Genomic DNA, 25,011 nt, shown 5'->3' with positions numbered 1-25,011 from the left:
GAGTGAAACCTTTTCATGCCCTTGGATCTCTCTCAACGGCAAAACCAGAAAATCATGATTTTCACCTCACCATTGTTTTTGCACCATCCTTGAATGCTAAACTTTAGCACTCAGCTCCAAAGTTTCACTCGAAAAGAGCTGTTCAGCACAAACTACTCATACCCACTGAAAGCCAGCACATTGAAAATTAGTCCCAGGTCGCATCTTGGCCTTCTCTCAATGAACTGACATTAACAAGGCTGCCTTTGTATAGCTTAAGAAAGGTAAAAATATCTGCCAACTTTGTCTGAGCAACTTGTCTAACATGCTCTGTAACAAGTTTTAATTATTTTTTATTTTTTATTTTTTGTTTTATTTTACCTGAACTTTTAAGCTACTTTGAATGTGTATATGACCCTGTAGCTCTACTGAAATAATTAAGTGTGCAATTTTTTAGACTAACAAATTCTTACAGGTGTCACCTTAACTGTCAAATATGAAGAACAAACCTTTAACTCACTCCTTGAAGGCATTTGTTAGGCTGGACTCAGTGAAGGGGAAGGAGTACTTGTGTGAAGACTAGAAAAAAGGAGAGCTTGAAGTTCAAATCGTACATATCTACACTTATGCTTACCTGGCCAATCTTTACCGAAAGTGGGTGCACTATTGGATCGCCATTTTGACATAGTTATTGAAATTGCCCTCCTTTCAATTCTGACTTAATCAGCTTGTGGGCGAGATGATATCAGACACTCACTGATGATCCAACAAACTGTTTCTTTAAAACATAGTGATGCCTTAATCCCTAAGGGAAATTATAAACTATAATACACCCAACTGAAATCAAAGAAAAAAAAAACATCAAAAACATAAATATTCCAGATTTTTAATTAAAGTCGTGAACAGCTTTTTTAACGAGAGTGAAAATGGCGTGCCTGGCTGGTTTTATGAGAAATGAGTCACAGTTGGTAGCAAGTGGGTTTGGTGGCAAGTGCAGGGAGAGAAGGCAGGCATGCAGCGGGAGCGTGGCTTGCTGTCCTATCCTGATCTGTGGGTGTAGCGCAGAACAGGCTCCCATGGGAGATTGGGTCTAACTACGTCTGTTTTTTCTGGCAGAGGGAAGGGGAAGGGGGTGCTCGAAAGCAGAGATGGAGGAGTGAAGGGGGGAGTGAGGGCAGCCGCTGACCCTGTAAGCACACAGATTAAAAGGAATAATAAAAAGGGGTCTTGGCAGAGCCTCGCTAATATGCATGGTGATTTAAACACACTTAGAAAAGAAATGTCAGTGATGTGTGGGTGGGCACATTTAGTGTTTGTGTGTGAGTGAGAGGAAAAGAAAGATGCACACATCAACAATCTCCACAGAGGATTCCTGTGGCAAAGCATTCTCGGTTTCTCAAGCAAACAAGTGGTGAAGCGTGCAAAAGGAATTTCAGGCCCTCTCAATAAGATGACCACACCATTCCAGCGGAGCTCTCATGAAAGATTAGCACAGTGTATATGCGTTTGTTGCACACAGACAAACGCATACACACATTTCTTTGTACTCCCAGTTGATTTACTTTGTGGGATAGTGGTTTCACACTGTTGTGGCTGACATTATCTTGGTATCATTTCATTTGCCAGGCTTTTTTCCAGGCTAATTTACTGTGTTTAAGGCAACCAACTCCCCAGCCAGCAGTTTTTAATTCAGTTGAACTTGCAGTGTCAGTACTTGGCAAGAATATGGCAACACAACATAGCCCGTAGCACTGGCTAGCATTTCTCTTAGTTAATATAAAGGACTTTTTTGGACATTTACAATCATTCAGCGGCCCACCACTGGTTCCAATTTTGCAAACAGAACAATACGAGTATCTAAGTAACTAATGACAATGTGGGCTTCTTGTGTTCTCTAGTGTATTGGGCTGTTTACAAGTGGGCAATGGGAGTTGGAGGGTGAGTGGTGAGTGGTGTGAGGCAGGCTGCTGAAGCAGGTGACATCTGTGACCCAGCACAACAGTGGTAGATGCTGGGCACATGCTTCTTCCTCAAAGGCTACTGGCACAGTTTCCGCCTCAGCAGGCTCATGCCCACACACACACATACACTCAAACACTCACATTTTAAATACTTCATGTGAATGAATCCAATGCACATGCGGCTGTCATAAAACGATAACCTTCAGCTTTCAGACCTTTAGGATATAAACACTATTGAAAAAGTTTTCACCTCACAGTTGTTGTTTTTTTTTCTATTTTAATGACTGAATTCCACCCCCCACCCCCTCCTCCTGTATTTTAGACAGTTGGCCTCCACTCAAAATGCTGCTAACAGCTACTTTGCATGACAGACCACGAAGCATCAGGAACAACAGCTTACAGAAAATGACCTCCCAATATGTGCAGCTAAGAGCTACCGCTAGGTCAGTTTGGCTATTTCACATGAATGGGGAAAAAGTACTGTTGCAGGAACCAAAAATATTGTTGCAGCCAAAATTTGAATATCGCATTACACACAACAACTGTGTTATATTTGTGTTTCAGAATACAGTACAGGAAATAACAATAAACCCTGTGTGATAGCTGCATATGAAAGTGAATTTCATATTCAAGATTGCAGGTGGGTGGGTATGTATCACATAAATCGTATACAACGCATGCCTTGCTTTTGAGCCAGGGGAAATTCTTTTATTCTTTCAGCTATAATGAAAAACTGGGTTTCCTATATATTATATACATTGGTGGAAGTTTTCTCCACCGTCACAAAATGACTGAAATCAGATGATTGATCTCACCTAGTTATTAACTCATTATATTTGCCAAGCACAACTTGTCTGATAATTGAACTGTTGATTAAAACAAAGGCTTTAGTTCCCTCAACTGAATCCCTAACTCCCCACACAGAAATGAACCATCATATATATTAAAAAGTGGAATATTGACTTTCCATCTAGTTTTTTCCTCCATGTCTGTTCCCCATTGTGGCATAGAAATGTACTTTTAGATATCCAAAATAAACCACACAAAGTGTTTTTGTTGTTTCATTTTATGTTATTATCTTGCTATCTTGATGTCAAAGACATATTATTGCTTAATTGTCACTAAATGCAGAACTACATGATTTGCTTACAGTACAGTTCCACATCGGCTTGTCCCCCCAAAATTGCCCATTCTTTCTTCTCCCCACTCGCTGGAGGGAGTGCATTTCTTTGCCTCTTTTCTCACAGCTGATTGAATTTCTGATAAAGCTGACTTTTCCTCTGATGTCTTTTATCCCCTCTCATCTCCTGCAGTAAAGACAAGCTCTGTTTATTTCATGCTTCCTGCCAGTTTTTCTCTTTTCGTTATGTTACAGCCCCATACCCCCACCTCCCCATTAGGTGATGATCAATATTGTATACAATGGATCAAAACTGTCAGAATAATTTAAGGGAGTGCTGACCTGCCCCCAGACTCCTACAGTTTATCAAATTCTATCATGTACTGTAACTAGAAAACTATCCGCCTCAGCCCCCCATTGTGTGAGAGGTAAAGATTTGTTGCTCCATATTCCTGCAGTGCAGCACTCTGCTTGCTTACTGCCATTGATAGAGTATGTGTCCAGTGCAGACTATGCTTGGCTGCATCAGGGTAATGCTGCTTGTTAGCACACATCCTGGGGGGGGAAAAAAAAAAAAAAAAAAAAAATATATATATATATATATATATATATATATTAAATTAAATAATATGTATTGGGTGCTAAGTGAGTGTTCATTGGAAAAAAAAAATATTCCCTAAATAAATATTCTAACTCAAACGAAAAGAAGTTTAAAACTTGTTTGGTCTTGCACCACTGGAGTACAGCTGATCGTTGACTACTTAACCACACTGTGACAGTGAATTACTGTGTATTTTGCATCCTTGATGGCAAGAGTCCAGATGAAATTAGACACTTAGTCTAACAACGTTTCTCGGTTCATCCTGTCTCATCCTATTTTTGAGAATTGCATCAAAAACATTAGTTCCAGCATGAGAGATGCACACAGTTGCAATTTGCTGGTTTCTGGTAAAACAAATTAACCAATCTTGCTTAACGCTACATGGTGGGACAGCCAATAACAACTGTGGTAACATAGCACCAATTGTGTGTTTTGTTGTATTTGTACACTATTTTCTTAAACGATCTTAAGTGGTCAAAATGTGTTTTCATTTCAGTGTAGTTCGTATATATTGATACCAATCGGCACATTCAAACACACCCAGCATAGATAATACAATTTTTTCACATATTACATTGGTCACACTTACCCTAAATAAGTTCTTGATTTAAACATTTAGTCTCATTGAGATTATCTTTTCTTTAAGAGCGACCTGTACATAACAATACACAACATGAGTAGCTGAATAAATCAAATGAATGGTACAAAGTTAGTCATAATTCAACCATCTTATAATGCCTCAAAATGATTAATTTACAGAAAGCTGACCATAGGATATTTTGCAATGAACTGAAAAAGTGCCTCAACCTGGAAAAGGAAATGGAAAGCAAAGCAATTTTATTTTATACATGAATATAGGGGCATATAAATCTTACAACCTGAGGATTTCATTATATGGATCAACCAGTTAAGTGAAAGTGTGCATCAAATAAATTACTTCACAGACCTCACCTTAATATTTGTACATTTTTATCATAGTTTTATCATTATCTCTCGACAAAAGAGAAACTGAGCAGATACGAGGTAGAGAAGGAGACATTGTTTGATGAATGGTCTTGTGGTGGTATAGTATAGAAGTGCTTGATCAGCACCAATGAGGATGTTATAAGATGTTGTTAGTGCTTCATACTTTAGTCCATTTTTACTGGCATTGCAGTGGGGACCCACTTGCAAAGGATTTGAAAGGTCTGGCCAGGGTGCCTGCCTGCCTGCCTCCCTTTCCACAATATGGAGTCCTAATCCATTCAAGGCTTTGTTTTTCTTCACTAACCCAAACCCAAATGCCACCTTCTGTCCCTTAGAAACCACTCAAATAATTTTTTACAGAAGATTTACCATTGGCTTAAGAAGCCATGAGCTCTGTTAGAGAGCGTTATTGCTATAAAATAAAGGTGGTAGCAGTATCTAGTCATTTTCTTTTGCTAGGTGAAGCGTTGATCCCATTTCATTTTAATATCCATGAATATATAAACATAAGGATGTGAAAATTGGTTTCTATTTCCTCATTATTCAAATTTTCCCTTTCCTGCTGCATAGTAAGATAATTTCTTCTATCATAGTTGTCATCATTCAACGGTTTCTGTGGCACATGGCAAAAGGCACAGGTCACTTGATTGATATCAGAGAAGTGGTGTTTCTGTTTAGACTCACCCCTGCCAATATGATCTGATATCTAATTTTCTCTCCATCTGTCACTGGCCCTCATGCTTTCTTTTGTGTTTCAACCCATTTCTCTATGATATGATCTGCTGTAAACACATGGCTGACAGCTGTATAGATGCTCATCAAATGACCATGCAAATACCTACTGTAGTATTCAAACCTTCTCTGTCTCCATGAACACTCTCACATGCTGACAGGGAGACAGACACTGGTCTGAGATCAGGTGTGTGTATGAGGTGGCAGTCTGCTCTCTCTGTTGGGTCTTCATCTCCCACCAGCCTTCCAGATGGCCAAAGTGTACACACCACGCCTTGTGCCCACATGACAGTCCCTGCATCCACCCAGCTCCTGCCCACAACCCCTGTTTCCTGTTACAAAGTGCACAGCTACAATTGATGCAAAAGACACCTTGTACAAAATTCCTCATTAGCATCAACCTTGCATTGATTTCTGGCACAGCTTCACCTACAGCAGGTCTGAAGGGTAATAGTCTGAGGAGAGCAAGAGTCAAGCAGCACTTGTAGTTTAATTGAGAGACCAGTATATTACCAGACAAAACAACAATAAAGTTGTTTTTGCTATCTTGGTCTACTTCAGCTTACAGACAGCTGAAAATGTTTATTAATGACTAAGTGTATAAGCTGTGTGTAAGCCTGTGTCTAACATCCAGTTTAATAGCTTGACTTCTAAACAGAAGTAATAGATGGGTGAAAAATATGCACAGAGCCACTACATTCAAACCACTCACCCATTTTAATGTTGTGTTGGTGTTGGGCTGATAATAGCTCATATTTTTCATATAATGTTTTTATAGACTAATCATTTCTGAAAGTCTACACACTATTACTTAAACACTAATAAGTCACAACATTAAAACTTCTACCTGGTTTTAATATTGTGGCTGAAAGTTGTGTAACATGATCTAAACTCTATTAACCTGTTGACATCTTCATGCCCATTCCTCCATTCCTTGCTTTTATTTAACCAGCATATTCAACAGAAAACTACACAAATGGGTTAAAAGTGGGTTAATTCTTTGAATTGAATGAGTCAACCAAATCAATTATACACATGCAAGCACTGATGAAAATGTCTCAAAGATTTTGTAATTTAATCATAAGCTTATGTGCTTTTTCTCTCAGTGGCAGCTTTATTAATGTTTTAAAGAGCTTAGTAGTGAGGCAAACAAAGATATATCTTTGAATGAAAAGTCTGATGCTGTTGTTTAGAGCTATATGTATATTTATGTATATCATTAATGCCAAGTTTCAAAGAAGTACTGATCGTTATCTTGTCAAATGACTAATCAATTTAGCAACCAATTTTTAAGGCTTGTGATGTTTTGAGCTTGTTGCCATCCAGATCCATTAGAAGAACCAACTGTACAACACAAGAGTAAATGAAAAAGCTTTCACAAACAGTCTACAGATTGAGTTGCTAGTCAGCAAACGTAAATACAAAAACAGACCTTTATTTTTTAAAACACAGATCATTAAATTATTCAGTGACAGTTTGCAGAGAGGAGCTTGCTATTCTTCTGCAATGCCCTGTTTCACATTCATAAAGCAACTAGAATTCGCTCAGGGAGCTCTGCAGGAGAACCGTGCGTTTGTTTTCTTATTCTTTTGCTGCTACAGTAACAGAGCAGCTACACCGGAGCAGATTGGACAGTGTATGCTTTGCTCGTGCATGCATGTGAGTGTGTGGTCAGGGGGTGAGGTGCGGTGTGTTGTACTCAGCTGGGTCACTTCACTTTTATCTCTTTTGACTTGTTGCTAATTGCCATTTTTAAAAATTTGATTGAAGCCACTCGTTCATCTTTTGATTCTCTCCCTGTCATCACACCTTTCAGTCATGTAAAGTTCAGCAAATCAAATTCCCATCCACTCTCCGTGCTCCGTAGCGCTCGTTTTCATTAATGTGCTCCATTCACTCTATGTTGCTCTCTATTAATTTCTCTCTAATTGTTCCTTCCCTTACCCCTTGGTGAATTCCTCTGTGCTATACATGTAAACCTCCCATTTGTCATCCTTATCACAATCATCTCTCCTGTTGCCACTCTCCTACTTCTCTCTGTTCACCTCCACTTTCAAGCTCCTCTACACCATGTGCTCTCTGTTCAACTCCACCACCCCCTCCTGCTTGCATTTCTGTCTGTCTTTGCTTGCTTCCATCTTTACTGCAGGGTTGAATCATCCCCATTTCTGCTTGCCTTGTCATGTTTGGCCCCTGTGTGCATTAGTCCGGGCCTCATCACAGGGTGATGGGGCTAGCCGGGCTGACATCTCACCACAGCGCTGAGGGCCTCTGATGTCCATGACGCTAGCAGTGACCTGTCCCTCACTCCTCAAAGCACTGACATTATCAAATCGGAGCACTTTTCTGCCCAGGAGGCTATTAATCGCCAAGTATGTTATGAGCCGCATTTTTATCTGTGGCATATCTAGATTAGAATAGAAAGGAGACAAGGGAGTTTTATATCCGCTTCTTTTCCTTTTATTTTGTGTTATCAAAGACATATTCTAGCGGGCTGCAGATTTTATGCCTTTTCATGTAGTTCACATCCTGCCGTCTCCTCACTTGGCATTCTCTGTCTGTTGTCGGAAAGAGGGACCACATCAGCACTACTCTCCTCAGAACTTTCCTTCACTAGGGAGCCTCTGCTTCAAACGACACACCTCAGATCACATGTGTGCATATGCTCACATGCGCTCATAGACTCGGAGGAGTGGAGCCTTCATCCTTCATGCAAAAGTGCATGCAAATGAAAGCCCCAGCATCCTCTTTGGTGGAAAATTGAGTCACAGTCCTTCTGCTTGTGTAAACCGACGGACAAGTCAAGCGAAAAATGGAATCAAAATGTCCCTATATTGGCGAATGTGTGGACATGAGCAGTCGCGTTATGTGATTTTGTAACAAGCGCACACAAATCAAGTCAACTCAAGCCCAGGTTCATTAAATAAAATCATGCTCTTCAGGACAAAAGTCTGCTTTACTGTAAACTTGCTATTCATAATGACTGCTCTTCCTTAATGTGCAGTAGAAGAATGTTACGCAGGGTGACATTATGTGGTGGGTGCTACTTGGGTGCATGCCGTTTTTCTTCAGGCTGTGAGCAGGGTGTAACACGAGTTGTTTTTTGTCTTCGTATTTCTAATTTAAGAATAAAAGAAACAGACGAATTTTAACCCTGTGTTTTCATGAGTTGATTCCTTAGCTGTGATGGGAAGTGAGAAGTTACTGTATAAACGGGCATAAAATATAGAAGATTACACTCAATGATTTGATGCAGTTGTTCTCAACACCTACTGCATTTTTCCAGCTGATCTTGGAAGGTTGGCCTTGACTTTGACTCTACACTTCCAGGGTAGTTGTGACAAACACTGGGAATGGACTGATAGAATAGTCAGAGGCCATGATTAGATGACTCGACTGATCACAGTGATCCCCTCCAGCCAGCAAAAGCAGCCGCGAGCACAGGAAAGAGAACCCATTTAGATCTGGCCGCGCTGATCCATTGCCCTGAGTGATGGGTGAGAGATCTGCAAAGAGGACTATGACAGGCAGTGTTCATTAATGCTCCAGTTTCTACTGCAGAGTCCAGTCAAGGGGCTCCACACACAAGCCCCCTTAAACACTAAAGCTCTCTCACTCTCTCACACACACATACACACACCCACTGAGCTATCCAAGCAATGAGACAGGCGGGCTAAGCGTGGGTGCTGATGGCTTCACTGCCTCAATTGATGGGGTGCTTAGAGGGGAGTGAAAAAGGAGAGCTGGAGATATGGGGCTAGTAAGCCTGAGCATGAGAGAGATGCAGCAGCGGGTCTGCTTTGTCGATGACTTTCTGATAGCCTGAGCTTAACGCCACTTCTGCTCAACATGCAAAGCCATTACATTAACCCACATGCTGCCCAGCTGTTTCCATTAAAGGCTTCAGCCCTGAAAATCTCTTTAGCTGTCACCACATACACTGCAACCCTAATAAAGCATCCTCACTTCCAGGTGGCGAATTATTCTGGTAAAAAATAAAATAAAAAATATTAGGTGTTTATTAAACACTGAGATTCTCATTGAGCCACGGGCAGGGCAACAATAGAATTAGTTTATAGCGGTAAATTGCCAACATTAAAGGGAACCATATCATATACGTATCAGTCTCCAGGAGGAATTGGCATGACTTTTCTGCAGAATATTAACGTAAATCTACATTTAGAGTGTGACAGACTTGGCAAGGCACAGAGCAGTGTCTGTCACAGTAGTGTGCCCGTTTGTACTGTCATTGAAATGTTTACTTTCCAAATACTCATATGAAATGTAATCAACAATTTGTGCATTGATTTTAGGCCTGTTTGACCACCTGATTGACTCAAACACTGGACAAACAGGCTGCGAATGGCCTTCGATAAAAAGGACAAATGCTGACTGTAAAAATGTCACCCCTGGTCTGTCCTCAACCTAGGGGCTCGCAAAGTCGTCAGAAAATGACACAGAGTGGAGTAGAGAATGAGTGCACAGGGTACTGTGGGTAGTCTGTTGGATAAAAGGGGGAAAAAGGCCATTCTTTAAAGGTAATTCCATTTTCAGGTCCCCATCCTTCCCTGCATTCCTATGCTATTTCTGAATACACACATTTTGCCTAAATTAATTAAATTCATACTGCTTACTTGTTTCAGTCAACACAGAGCATAAAATTCTATATAAATATTGCAGTCTGTTGCCACTTTTTACTATTTCATGCTGTAGACACCATAGATAGACAAAACTGAAAGAGGAAGAAAGATGCTTCCTCTTGTCTCATTTCAGCTCTTGCATTGTTCTCACATTTGCACATTAATATGACACAGAGGCTGGAGTTTCACTCAGGTTTATAGTCTGATGCAATTTCACAAAATGGATTACTGAAATTTAAAGTCTCTAGTGTTGTTTTATTTGACATTTTGAATTTAATATGGATGAAGAGATGTGGTAAAGCTGATTTGAAAATATACCAAATCCTTTTGTATTCATGGAATAGATGTTAAACTCATGCTGGAATTCTCCTTTTAGGGAAGCATAATACTCCGCAAAGAGCAGTTATCTGTTTCAAAAGTAGCAGCCTTCCCTGTCTTATGGAACAGAAAAGATTTTGAGGTGCGTTTAACAGCCTTCATTAAGTCTTGTTTTCTGGTTTGTAACTGTCATGGACTCACATTCTTTCAAAAGAATTACTGTAATACTCTGCTTCAGTTTGAGTTCCACCACTTGTGCTTTTCTCTGAAGAGCCTGAATGTGATCACATGAGACAGTAGGAGGCAGGGGAGGAGAACAATCTCATGAGAAGCGTTGATACATGTGTGTTGACTGTATGCATATGAGTAGGGTGTAGTGGCTGCTGGACATGTCAAAATGGACTGATTTAGAGCTCTGGTTGGTGTGTCTGTGTGTTTCCCTTGGAGCTTTGGGGAATGAAAACAGATCAGGTCTTGCTCCATCAGGAGTGCAGTGTTGAGGAGAGTAATGAATTCAAGGCTGAGCGTGCTATCGAGTTCATTATTCCAGCTTGGTTCAGGAGTAATTACCATTTTGCATCATAAGCCATTCAAGACTGGGTTGCTCTTGTTGCATTAAGCCAAGTGTGATTTCAGATAAATATTTGCATAAGTGTCAACTGCACAAGGTGGGACTTGGTGACAGCCAGTGATTGGTATGGACATACAGGGTTGGGTTTTTTTCCATTCACATCCTTAATGATAAAGGTTTGCTGGCATCACATGAATCAAGGAGCAGCGGGGATGTATCTGATTGGCTGATGGCATGATATGATGATGATAACAACTCTGAGAGGCCGGATGTGAACTTGTGAAACTGCTCTAGTTTTATTAGTCTGCATTTCTTTTCTGCTATAGGTTTTTTCTCTCTCTGCCATTTCATATTCTTGCATGAGATTGAATATGGCATGAGCCTAATAAGCAGCCATGTATAGAGCCTACATCAGATAAGCAGACTCATTTAGGTCTCAGAAGAACATCATTAATTATAAAAAACTGCAGGCCCCTCTAGCTGTCTGCACTGGTGCACTCACTCCCTGACTTTCCTGCGTGCACACTAACGATGGCAAATACGCAGATGTATTCAAGTGCCAGAATCGAAGAAACGTGTTCAATTATACTGAGGGGATTCATCAAGAACATCCCAATAGGCACGAAGAGAGCAAGGCTGATCTTGTGATCTCTCTGATGTAAATGATTTCCCACATTTCCCCAGCAGAATTCAAGTTTACTGTGAAAATTGACACGTTCTGGCCTTTTCCCCCGAAAGGATCTTAAAACTAATATTGCAGTTTTCAGGATCATAATTTTAGTCTAGCAGATTCCACTAAAACTTGGTGTAGTGTGTACCAATATTTTCAATTCATAACCTAAAATTAACGATTTGGCTATATTTCCCAGTATTTAATGCATTTGATGTGTGATGCATAGCCCCAGCTATATCTTTGTTTTATCCTTCCCACATTGTAACTGTAGCTTTAAATTGTTTATTACTTAAAAGAAAGTTTTTCAAAACGGGTATTTGAGATCTGACAAAGCTATAACACAATATGGAAAGCATGATTGAGCTTCACTGTGTTTGACAGTAGATTTTGTGTACACAAGTATTGTATGCAGCTGATTGATGTTCTACCCACGATTTAAGTAAATAATGCATCTGCTGTTCTGAACCAGACACATAATGTAGTGGCAGAACCGCATTCTGTTCAGAAGGGTGTTTTTTCTCAAAAGAGCCTTCAGCTGACGATCAGTATCGCAATGCATCTGTAGAAATAAATAAGTAATATTGCTGCCTGTGGTATGAGACACATTCTGCGAAGATCAAATGCAAAATGGGCTGGAGATGGTACATTAACACAATGCTGACCGTATCCACTGAGTTTCCACCCAGTGGTCTTTATCACAGAGGACCTTTGTTGTGTTGAATAAGTACACATATTACTGTGAGTCTAGAGTTCAAGACCACATTGCTAGGCACCCACAGGCACACGCCCAGTGTCAGAGGGAATAACAAGTTCACTTCTTGAAGGGATTAAAGTTAGTTGCCAAAACAGATTTCTATGTGTTCCAGAGAGGCCGCATATGAGATCAGTGAAGGTCCAAATGGGGAAAAACAGGAAGGAGGTGTTGAACAGAGCTTGGCAGGCCTACATACTCCCTCTGCAAGTTGCATAGGGCCCTACAAATTATCCAAGAGTCCTGCTTACACCGCGTGTCATAGCAGGTGTCTATGTTGACAAAGATCATGGAAGAAGCTGTCCTCCTGGTCACAAAAATAGAAAACAAAGCAGAGAGTGAATTGCGAGGTTTCTGTCAGTGTGTTCAATTTAGGCTCACCAGCAAGCAGTGAGTACCAGCTTCTCAGTAGCACAGTTGGAACAAGAACAGCCTCAGTCAAAATGACCATCGACCATAGCTGGACAAGTCTCAGTGGGCCACTGCCTCAGTCAAGAAAATCCATAAAGGTCTTATTAGCCCTGCAAGTCTCTTCTTCAGGCTCGCTAACATGGATGCTCCTTGCTGAAGGTAATCTATTAGATATCATTAACACAGTTAAACCAATAGAGATAAGCCAGGATAACCTTTTAGTTTGTGGTCCAAAACATCTCAGCCAGATCTTTGTGCAGTTTGAGAGAGTTCAATGTAGGAGTGATGATAAGAAATTGGCTGCATTGGGGAAAAAAAAGCAACAAGTAAATGCATGGGATGGTGACTCTCATAATTTTATACGTCCAGTTGGATTCAGGGGGCTAAGGGCCTCACAGTTCGATTAAAAACTTGGAAAAATGGTGCTCAACTTTTGAAAAGCAGCAATTGGAGAATTGATGTTGGACCTGCCAATGTAGCCTGTGTTAGTGGGGAATATGACTCAGAAAATAGTTTTCTTTTAAATGTCACAGCTTTCGCAGTTGGATGGAAACTGCAGGTCAGTAAAAATATGATGTTTAATAATTGTTGAAGTGTTGGGAAAACCAGATGGCTCCACAAGCACCCTAATACTGACATGGATGTGTGTAGAAGTAATTGTAAAAGCAGCATAGACAGAGCAGAGGTGAAGAATTTCCTAACGAAGATGCTTGTGTATAAAACAACTGAGAATAAGATTTAACCAATGGTTTGAGTAGTTATAATTTATTTTGAAATTTCAAGCAATGTTGAGGACAGCAGCCTGCTGGTGGTGCATCTTACAAGTCAATTCAAGTCCAAAACCTTGTTCTAATTTATTTGATGTTAACTGGCAGATGCGCAGCAGCTCATGTCCTATGTTGTGTTTACAGCCAGTACATTTGTTTGGCCTCAGTGGTTATTAACACTGTACTAATTTATATTTGAGCCCTGAAATATCCATGGAGTTTCATGCAACTGCTTCTGTCTGTAGATGTGAGGGGTTTGTGCATTTCTTTTGAAGAGCATACCACTGCTGGTGCACTACTGGGATTTGTAAACTTGAAATCACAAAGATATCTTTTTTTTTTTCTCAGAAATGTGAAACTTGGGAAGAAATAATAATCTAGCGGATTTCTGCAGGGTGAATATGTAGTTGCTAGGCAACAGTTGTTGGCATTCGACAGGAAACCTCAAGTAAAGGAGATGGTGAATGAGGCGGGTGTGTCGGGGTGTTTGTGGCAAAACGGAAACACGAGTGGATCAAAAAGCGTTGTGTGGAGAAAATGGCAATTTCCTAAAGCTTGAAGTGGCCATGTTTTGACAAATTGGTCCACATGCAGGACAGTTGTTTACCAAACTCGAGCCATTTGAACACTGGCCCACTATTATTGCCTCCATTTTATTTTCCAAACCCCAAAATTTCAAATCTTCATCTTTTATCTGTATGTTCCTAATTGTGAAAACAACGGTTTTTAAATGGATGTCAAGTAGCTGTGCATCAAACTGCCCAGATTAGCCAAATATATGGAGTTCCTAACCTGACTCTTTTTTTTTTTCTTTTTTTTTTTAACTGCACAAGGTGTGTCTTTACCAATGGCCCCCCAGCAGCAATCATGTTGCCCATGTTCACCCTCTCTCACCACTGCTGTTTTTGTTTGTTCTTTCATCTTCTTTAGCTTGTCGTCGCCATTACCCAACTCCCTCTGCCCTCTGGCAGAAGTGAAGAAGTCCATGACATTGATGCAGGATTTTCTTAACACGGTTCTCCATCCAAGCCCATTTTCTTTGTCAGATTGGGAGTTTGGATATTTATAATCTTGGGGCACCAGTTAATGGTATTTGCAGAGCAAAATCAGTTTAGCGCATGTTTTCTGTAATGGCTTTGACTGCGTGGCATTGCCAGAAGCATTGTCTTGAATGGTGGAAGGATAGCTCTAATTTGGGCTAATGGGTGACTCAGCCATCATCATCATGTGTCCCTCAGTAGGCTGCAGATGGCTGGTGAGCCATGGGTGCAGCAGAGCCATTGTTGCACATGCACAGCACAACACAGTGCATCAAGTCAGTGACACATGCAGCCAACACTGACATTTGTAGAACCACATGCAGTGAGGTGGGGGGAGAGGATGAAACAAGACTTCCTCAGCTATAGGTGCACAAAACACAGAGGAAGAGGTTAATCGGTAGCCAAGCTAATCGAATGATTTGTCATCAGATTAGATTAAAGCATTGAACCTTCCCTTGGGCAATCATCTTGGGACATAACTGCAGATGTGTGAGGCACAAGTATCAAATAGCTGTGAAATGATAATGCGTGGTAAGTGACTGCTTGCTTTTGTTCAAACTCAACTTATCTCCACAAGCTTGAAAATAGAGAAAAGGCAAATGAATCACTGTGGCAACTAGAAGGCGAGGTGGGTGCAGGGCAGGCAGTTTTAACAGGGATGACGGCACTTTGTGTTAGATGCTGGGCTGTGTGGGGGTGGATGTGGTGGTGGGGGGAAGGAGGAGGGGGTCGAACAACATGGTGGATCCCCGGTGGGGCAGCATCTGATTGAGTACTGCAGTGGCTAGTTTACATTCAACAGAGTCGGCATAGCTTCACCAACTTGCAGTGCACAGACTAACACTCACAAACCAGCTTGGATTTTTTTTTGCAATTTTTTTCTGAAACATACATATTTACTGTTTCTGTATTCCTCAAGCAGCGTAAAATTTCCTTTACCACTGGTAGCCCATCACTACATATGTCACCACAACACAATCATATTTCTTGTCACATCAGTCATGTATTCAGGAACTAAATCAGCTAATCTGTACTATCTAACCTCCATTCCCTTCCATAACTAAGTAACCTTGGCAACAGCGTCACTTTGCTTCATTGCAGTAGAGGTAACAGGGCAAGAGTTGCAGCAAGGGGCAGTTAGTCCCAGAGGATAAGCTAGCCAGTTTACCTTAACTGTACAGAGCTTCATAGCCTTTCCAACCTACCACCTCTACCCTCTCCCTCCCAGAGACCCATTACCTGGGGTCAAAGCTCTGGTCTCAGGGCAGCTGCACTTTGCATGTCTCTGTGTGCTACCTGTCAAAGATTAGCCACGTGACATGAGGATAAATTGGAGGAGGGGGCACTGGGGACTGCGGGCTAAATTATGTGGAGGTAACTGGTGTCTACACTGCTCATCTATACTCATCACTGTGTGTGAGGGCACTGAAGGAAAGAGCAGCGTAACAGCAGCTGTTTGCAGATTCTGCATTTCTACACATACTGATTTGCACTGGGCAGCTGGTCTGGATAAATTAATGGTCCCTCATGTAAAGTTTGGTTTTATATCAAATTTGGCTGCAGAGATAACTGGTATTTACGCTTGGTAAAGAGAACAGCACTATGAAGCTTTATTCCACAACTTTGCACATTGATGAGAGGGCAGCCGGAATCGGGAGGCTGAGCAGGTCATCGACTAATCACTTGGGGTTTGAGCCCTCTGTTCCTCGTGTCTTTGTGCCAAACTGTTATTTGACAAAAGGCTGAACTCCAAACAGCATCTAATGGGAGCCTACTGCCATTGGTGTGAGTGCGAACGGGTGAATGAGAGATAATGAATGAAAGTGCTTTTGCAAAAAGCTGTAATTTAGCATTTGTTATGGTTGTGATGGCAGAGAAAATGTGTAATATTGTGTATTTATCGTAAAACCAAAGTGATTAGCAAAATAGTTGGATTGAAGTGGCTCTTCTCCTTTTTGTGAGATATTTTTTTAAAGGAATTTGGTAGCCGAACGTTTTGCATACTTGTAAATTACCATTTACATCGCTTCTTTTTCAGCACCGAATCACAATCATTAGAAATATATTTGAACAAAGTAGCAACATTGAAAACATCTTAAGTGGAGAAAATTCAAACTGGCTTTTTAAATGTAGTTTTTTTGATTATTATTTTTTTAACGCAAAAATCAGTGAAGATTTACAACTGGAAAGAAGTCGTAACTTATTGAAACACAAAGATCATCGTGCATTGCCCTTTTTGCATGATGCAAGATGACAGGGATGGGCACAATTACATTAACATATTTAAACTCTATGCAATAGTATTCAATATCCATGTAATAGAATGCCATTGTACTTTTAATGAGTGTATGGCGTTTTTGAAATAGTGTCAGAAATATGTCGATCCAAAGCTGCAGTCATTCTTGACTTGTGTGCAAAAAATCCAATATAGTGCAATACTGTACTAGTTTGTAGTTTTGTAAAAATAATAAACACTCGCATCATACTGTGATGCACATTATGTTTGCATCAGTGAAAGGTGATACACCACTTAAAACTGGTCAGTAGTGCTCAACAAAAGGTTTCAATATATTGTACTCTTTGCAGATGTATAGTATATTGCAGGACTGCTGTGCTGTGTTGCATTACGTTTTGTTGATCTTGTATTGGTTTTGTTTACCTCCTCTGTGAAGACAGTCCCCACTTACAGGCCATGTGTTTGATACCATGACAGTGTTTGGACTGTAGCCTGTGCAAGATGTGCTATGGGGCTAATTGACGGTACAGTGTGTTTGTTTCATTGTTTTTCATCAGTGAGAGAGTATAGGAGTCCTGCTGAGCAACTTAGGCAAAGGACGGCACAGTGGAATGGTGGTTAGCACCTCACAGCATGAGGGTTCTGGATTCAATTTCTGGGCTTGGGGCCTTTCTTCGTGGAGTTTACATGTTCTCCCTGTGCCTGCATGGGTTCCTTCCACAGTCCAAGGAATGCACTAAGGTTAGTTGGTCTAAGGCGTGAATGTGAATACGAAAAGTTGTTTCCTCTTTACGTCGGCCCTGTGTAAGACTGCCACCCTGTCCAGTGTGAACCTTGCCCTCACCAAATGTTAGTGGGGATTGGCTCCAATGCCCACCGCAACCCTGACGGTTAACAAATATGGATAATGAGATCAGAACTTAGCCATGGCTAGTCTCATTAGCTTGTAATAGAGTGAGAGACTTCAGTGCTTGAGCAAAGATGAGATAGTGAGTTTACTAAATAAAACGTCAACTGAAAAGTGATGAAAACATCAAGTTGTCAACCCCCCTACCACCAATCACTTTCAATGGAAGTGACTGCCAAGATTAAGTGAAATCCTGCATGTACTGCAGTTTAAAAAGCATTTTTGTGTATGCCTTTCGGATGACAAATATAATTTTGTGAGCATGTATGCCCGTAGATTGGTTTGAGCCATGTACGCTTGAGTACGCATAGCCCCCCACCCCATACACACTCAATTGTCACCCCTGGCTCTGATGGAGCCACTGGAATCAAATCAAATCAAATCAAGCTCCTTTCATGCGCCCCCCCCACTTCCCTCCCTTGGCCCCTCTGAAATCTCTGGCACCAACAAAAATGGAAAATGACATTAAGGCAGTTTGTAAATATTCAGCTGAAAGCACATGAGTATGACGCAGAACACATGCATGCAAGCACACACATATCACAACATAAAGATAATTGAAAGCAGTGGTATGTGACAGGTTGTGTACATAATGAGCCTTACTCGCTCCCCCGGTAGTCTCACTATGCTAGTTGAAAGGACCTGGAGCCCAGCATGTACAACCCCCCCCCTTGGTCGACAGCATATAATGAGAGAGTACAATCATGGGTCCAGCAGGATCTTATGTGTTTTTGCTGCTGCTGCTGCTGCTGCTGCTTCTACCAGAGGTAACTGTGAGGTCGTTCTCTTTGTTAGTTAAGGGGAAGAGCAGTTGTAGACGTCCCTCGCTCTCTGCTTGTTAGCTAGCAGTAATGACTAGGCTGTGGGGAGCCAGGCAACCAGGCCAAGGCGCTGGCAGCCCGTTCCCCTCTGCTGGCCCTCAGCTCACTGACAGGAAGGGGAACAGAAGCAGACACCACAGATGATTCACTGGGAGGATCAGATTCAACAGATTTAGGAGGCAAGAAGTGAGCATAAAGGGCAGGAGATTTCTACTTCTGGAGAGACAAAGACAAAAGTAAATCATTACCAACACACACACACACACACACAAACAAGGGGGCTCCAGCTAGCACCCTCTCTGTTCACAGGGCTGGCATTAGATCAATGCTAGTTGTACAACACTAAGATAAATGCATACTTTGCACAAAAGGCGCTTTGCAGGTTTTTGTGGCGGGGGGGTTTGTTTGTTTTGTTTTTTTTTATGTTTTTTTTTTTTTCTCCAGGATCATGTATTTGCTGGGATATGATTACAATTACCAAGATTTTTGAATGGGAGTCCCTTGTAATAGATGACATGGTAGCTGAGGATCTTCAAACACAATCAAATGAGACTCACTTATCACAAGAGACAAAATAAAAATAAAAACAATCCCCAGTTGCAGTATTTTGGTACATGAAAGAAAAAATTTGCAATTGCATTTCATAGCTGAGTTGTTTCTCCACTCTCATGTTTTCAGCAGCTTCTGCGTGGTCCAACAATATCTTTGAAAAGTGATCTAAAGACACAGTGTCCTGTATGCTGTGACAAACAGGTATTAACATGTTGATTGCACTTACAATACACATGAGCATATCAATAATTCAGAGGCAGTCACACAAACATCTGCATTACAAGGCAATATAGCAGCAATAACAACAGAATGGCCCATCTGTTACCGTGCCCACTAAATGGCCTCCATGAAAACCAGTGAGTATGTCTTGTATGTCATGCTGTAATGAATGCATGGATGCAGATGTCGTGTGGATCATAATAGTTTAATGCTCTCTAAAGGCTCATTAACAATGTTCAGTGTGAGCAACAGAATCAGGGGGACTCAAATGCTGTTGACTGGATTTATTTTACAAGCCAGCGTTTTGGCTTGCAAAGTTGAAGATGATACCATCGATGCTGCCTAAGGCGTGGATTAGCCGTTGAGGAAGCATTTTGTTGCTCAGCTTGGCTAGTATCAGTGTGTTGCGTCAGGGAAGTAGTCAAAAACCAGAGCAAGAACAGAGCTTGGAAAGGAGGGCAAATACAGACACAGGCAAAGCTAATTTTAGTTGTTCACGTCAAATTAAATGTATAAAATGAAGTATTTGTCACAGTGTGACTGTGCTGGAGAAGATGGCACTGTTTTTATCTTCATTTTGTTGTTGTTATTTTACTATTTAGTGCTTTAGCTGAGGGCCATAGTCTCCCATCCCTTTTGGTTGGATTGCAAAGTGCATCGTTGTGTGAAGACACAAACAACATCTGCAGCAGTGGCAACCAGGCACTCCCTCTGTGCCTCGTTTTCCTGCCAAGTCCGCCCACATTCTCTCTCATCTGCCCAGGCCATCATCCAGTCTCCATCCGTCCTCGCCATTCTCCTGGTGTTGCCTTAAAGAAGACCCATCTTTCATCCTGACTGGTGACACAGGCCCGGCTGTCCTGGTGCTGTGGATTGACTTGAATGTAACTGAGCTTAGCCAACTGCCGTGCTGAAACACAATAGACTGTGCATTATTGATTATGTTTGCGGTCAAACCTTGGTGTACCCCACCTCCTCCTCCCCCTCCCCCTGTCCCTGTACCCCTGCATAATTTCTGCAACAAAAGACATTTTCTCACCCTTCAATAGAAACTTTTGGTGAACTATAAGATATTTCAAATAACTTTTGATTTAGTATTCCAAGTTCAGCTCTGTCTGTTTAGCCAGTAGTGGATTCTTCTTTTTGGCCTGTCAAAGGTCAGTATCACAGACAGAGAGCATGAGAGAGTACAGGAGTGAAAAGAGAGTGCCCCATTATAAATAGATGCCATCAATCAGGCAAATGTCCTTCATTTGGCATGCGTCAGTCCTGGAGGGAGAAATGCATATTCAATCTTGAACAATGAGTGTCAGTCACACCGCTTTCACCAGACACATGACAGCTGTGCGCAGTGGATGGTTACACACTCAGAGTAGGAGCTGCAAGCAAGCAAGGGGGTGAAAGCGCAATCATTTCACAGGGGAACTGAATAAGCACCAAATGAAGGGAAGAACAAAAGAGGGACGGAAGATTGATGGACTTCCCTGTTTTTGTCTAGACTAATGTCAGCAGGACCAGCTTTTAAGTGAACAGACAACAAACACATGATCCTTACATACATGTAACACGAATGTCATTTTTTTGCAAGCAACATATTGCTGGCATGTAATGTCCCAGAGCACACTGAAGGGCAACAATAGAGTCACTGTGCCCACAGGTTGTCTGTGGACTGGTCTTCACAAGGGGGGAGGCGGGGGTCACAGCATGTTGCTGGTGTGTTATTGAAACAAGGATGCAGCTGCTCCCACTTGAATCGCAGTGTTCTGCCACCAGTTGACGTGTTTAGTGCCTTCACTTTGACCTACAAAGTCACGTTGTGTAACATCACCCTGTTCTAACAAGGCCTCAGCAGTGCCTGAACTGTATACAAGAAAGGTTTAAAAAGAAGTGGATCAATCAATTTTGAAGGAACAGGCAATATTAATTTCACGATTTCCCCTCCATATGAGATGGTGTGGTCAAAGGTGGGATTCTGTTTGTGTGTGATTGCATCAGTTAGGCTTTAACACTGCCTTGGCATGGTGTGTATCAAGTTTTTTTTTTTTTATCTGCAGCTTAATGTGATTTAACCTGTTTTCAGGAAAGAAATTCTAAAAAAAAAAAAAAAAAAAAAAAAAAACGTACTCAAAGCAAATGAAGAATTGGTCCACAAGGTTCATTTGCATGTTCTTGTTGTTGTCGAGGGCTGAATCTGGGCAAATCAGAAAATGTACTCCCAGTGTCAAAAATAATGTACCTGTTACTATGCCTGAGAAAATTTGAATAAACCAAAGGAAAAAATGTGAAGTTTCCATCCTTGCCAGGGTCTTTCCTCTGTTTGACTGAAGATAACACCATGGTAACATTGATTCCATGCACACAGATCCCATTGATCCCCATCAACCATTCACTGACTACACTAAATATGAAAGAATTTTGTAAAGCCTCTTCAAAGGTTTTAGTAAGGATACAATTGGACATACACTCAGTTTGCAACAATTTGGCACCAAACGTGTCCCAAGTGTGCCAAATGGGTTACTTTTCACTTCCTGTGGAAAGAGCAACTTTAACGCTATAACACTATAACAACTATAATTACAACAAGAACTATAGTTATAACTTTATTTAGAACTACACCAACTCCCCCAAAATCACTCACTAACTTTTGCACCCTGTGCACACACTACACACAACCTCCACACATGCTACAGTCACACTACGCGCACCATCACCTCATTTCTGCTGCTCATAGCAGCCTCCAGCAGTAAAGGCCTTTACTCATAAACTGGGTGTTGTAGTTTTCGATTGTTTGGTGTCATTTGGCTCAGTTGCTTTTTTCCTTTCATCAGACTACAAACATGGCCGTGCTGCAGCTGGATTTAAAATCATACTAAGCATTTCATTCTCTTCCGCTCTGCATTTTATCATGATATCAATTTCTAAACATAAACCTTTGCACCAAAATACACCTCTGGTCTTGTTTTGTGGACAATATGACCTAAGCCTTGACATTGTCCTGTTTTACTGCATTTTATAGTGGTTGATTGTCTCGTTTGCCTATTTATTTATTTATTTTTCAGCCGATTTGACTTAACAGGTTAAGCAACAGTTCCTGGTTAGTGGCAGCTTTCTCAGGCTCCATTAATCAGGGTCATTGGGAAAAACTCTGCCACCGTGTGCCTTTAATCGCCTTTCAGAAAGTTCATCCCTTGTAAGGAAGGTAGAAGTTGTTTTGCAATGATTCTTGTCTGTTTTATTGTTCTCTGGGGTAATGCAGAGTTGAACCATTTCGGGCCAAGCCCAAATGACTACACTAAAAAAGCCTGGTTATGAAAAGCCACAGAGGGAACATTTGCACTGCAGCCTGTAATTGTCAGTTTCACTACACCAACAACCAATGGCCTCCAGCTACATGATACATACATTAAGTACAAAAGACTTACAAACAGGTCACATTGTGTGGAAAGGACATTTAAACAGAAGCTGATAGGCTGAGCCCACACACACACACACACACACACACACACACAGTGCCAGACGTCGAGACGGAGGAGAAGTCAGGCGAATGATCAAGTATGGACCTGAAGCAGAAAACACAACCTGATGGGGACAATGAGTTCTGTCAGTATGGCTTGTGTTGTGACGTATGCAGGCTCCTGCTACAAAGGAGGGATTCAAACCATCCCAATTCCAGCAATGTCTGAAACTAAACTCTCATTAATCCAATGAAGCCCAATTACCCATACCAGTATCTCAGCATTGCTGAGTAATTTTAAATCATTAAGTGAGGGTGAGTGTATTCTAACTTTACCCAAACCATTCTGACCCAAAGCAAAGCAATTAAATGGGAGATTCAGTGCAAGCTTACCCAGGACTGATCGAGGCAGGTCCCTGTGGGTTTTGGGTTTAAATGTCAAGCTTTAACAAAAATCTGTAAAGATGGGAAGAGGAAATGGAGTTAAGAGGAAGTCAGCGACCAGAATATAGTAATAGGGAGTGGAGTGGAGAGTTGAGAGGAGGACAGAAGCGAGCCCGCACAGATGCAGTCAGGCAGGAGCATGGCACAGAAACACTCATCTCAACTTGTCAATTATTAATTTCCTAGTCGGCTGTAACATTTATTCATGCGCGAGTCCATCACAGGGCCAATCCCGACAGACCGATGCATGCAGCCATAGGCAATTTGGAGGATTCATTTTATTTCATATGTGTGTCTTCGGAGGGAGGGAGGACATCGGAGCGCCTGGAGAGTCAAAGGGAGGAGAGAACATGGAACTGAGAGTCGAGTATGAACGACCAGGTCATTTTCACTTTTCACCTTCAGCACTGTCTTCATACAAATGACTGCAACCAGCTTTAATTTGTCCTGGCATTTCTAAATAAAGGCTATTCCTCTTCTTTTAAAAAAGGTATCTTATCTTACAAACAGTTGTCTCCTGCAGTAGCTGGTTGTTTTGTCTCTGGTTTCTTGGAAGAGGGCTGAACAGAGGATAAATAAATGTCTCAGTTGTTGTGGCTGATGTTTTTTTAGTGTTGGGATTTAAGGCCACAGACCAAAAGGCTGGAGTCAAGGGTTGCAAACAAAAGAAGGGAGGTAATGTAGGAGAAGGCGATGAATCGGTGGAAGCTGCGTGTTACTGCTGTTTATAGAATTCCTTCTCTGTTATTAGTCAGGACTCGAACCCCTTGGAGGGGCAGTTTTCATTCTCCCCCTCTCTGTGTCTATAGCAGCCATCTTTCTTCCAATTACCACCTTCCCATCATCCAACTTTTCCTAGCACATTGCTGTCGTATTTTCTCCCTCTGTCTTGCTCTATGACAAGTTCTTTCCTTTTCTTGCTATCTGGACATTCTTGTGCTGTTTACCTTTTCCTCATCCTTGTTCTCAGTCTTCCTCCTCCTCCCCATGTGCCGTTGCTGCTGGGTCTCTCCTGCCACAGTTCTCTTCTTAATCTTTTCTACTCCACAGTCATTGCTTCATCATTCATGCCTCGGCCTGGGACAGGGCACTTTTGCCCAGAGCCAGGGTATAATGGGAGTTAACCGCTGACGGTAAATTCTGTCGCAGAAGATGAGTGAGGTGGGGAGTATCGTGGGGGTGGGGTGCTCTGCTTATTGTGTTGGAAATGTAACTTATTGCACAGGAGACCACTGAGCCCCCTGTTCTCGTCAATCTTGTCTTTTATTGGGAGATTGTGAGAAGAGCTCAGGACAATTTTGCCTCAGTGCCTTTGTCTGTGGCTGATGTCCCCTAACCACTGCTTTTAAACTTGGACATATTCTCTTTCTGTCTGCTCTCACTGTGGTGCCATTTCATTTTTTTTTTTTCTTTTACTTTCCAGCCAGATTTGTCACTCAGACTGTGGTTCCAGTTTAGTCCTTATATATGTGTGTGCCTGTGTGTGTTTATGTTGCATTTTAGAACACCTTTTCTGTCATCATCTAGTGTTCATTGTGGACTGAAGCCAAATTGTAATCACAGTGCAAGCTTGAACACCTCCAAGTTTAATTTCAAAGGTCTGATTGTAATCTGAGTAAAATCCACAGGCAGTGGATCCAGAGGTATCGCATTATGCGTCATCACATATTCAGATGATAAAAATCACACAATTTGTGTAACAGTAGCTGTTCCCTCCAAGTTCTCTTTCATTTCTCCTCCTCTTCTCTCTTCCTCTTTTCCCCTATCTATTCAGGCACTCGTTTGATTATTTTAAAGTCACTAAATGAAGGATGGCACTCTCTATATGGGGGTCAGCAGAGAGCCCTT

General features: G+C 41.5%; 1 protein-coding gene across 2 annotated transcripts in view; it reads left to right on the top strand.

Moving 5' to 3' along the window:
• The window catches only part of fut8b (fucosyltransferase 8b (alpha (1,6) fucosyltransferase)), a 74,092-nt gene that overhangs the window by 10,625 nt on the left and 38,456 nt on the right, over window positions 1–25,011 (top strand). The window contains exon 1 of one of the 2 annotated variants that reach the window (XM_029496401.1): window positions 23,495–23,544. The exons of the other annotated variant lie outside the window; for it this stretch is intronic. The gene's annotated coding sequence lies outside the window, so the exon portion shown is untranslated. Of the gene's footprint in view, window positions 1–23,494; window positions 23,545–25,011 lie in introns of those variants that run through there. 2 annotated transcript variants of the gene reach the window in all.

The sequence above is a fragment of the Echeneis naucrates genome, chromosome 24 (genome assembly GCF_900963305.1).
Source record: "Echeneis naucrates chromosome 24, fEcheNa1.1, whole genome shotgun sequence".
In the NCBI taxonomy this organism is placed as follows: domain Eukaryota; kingdom Metazoa; phylum Chordata; class Actinopteri; order Carangiformes; family Echeneidae; genus Echeneis; species Echeneis naucrates.
This window is presented reverse-complemented; position numbering and strand designations above follow the sequence as displayed.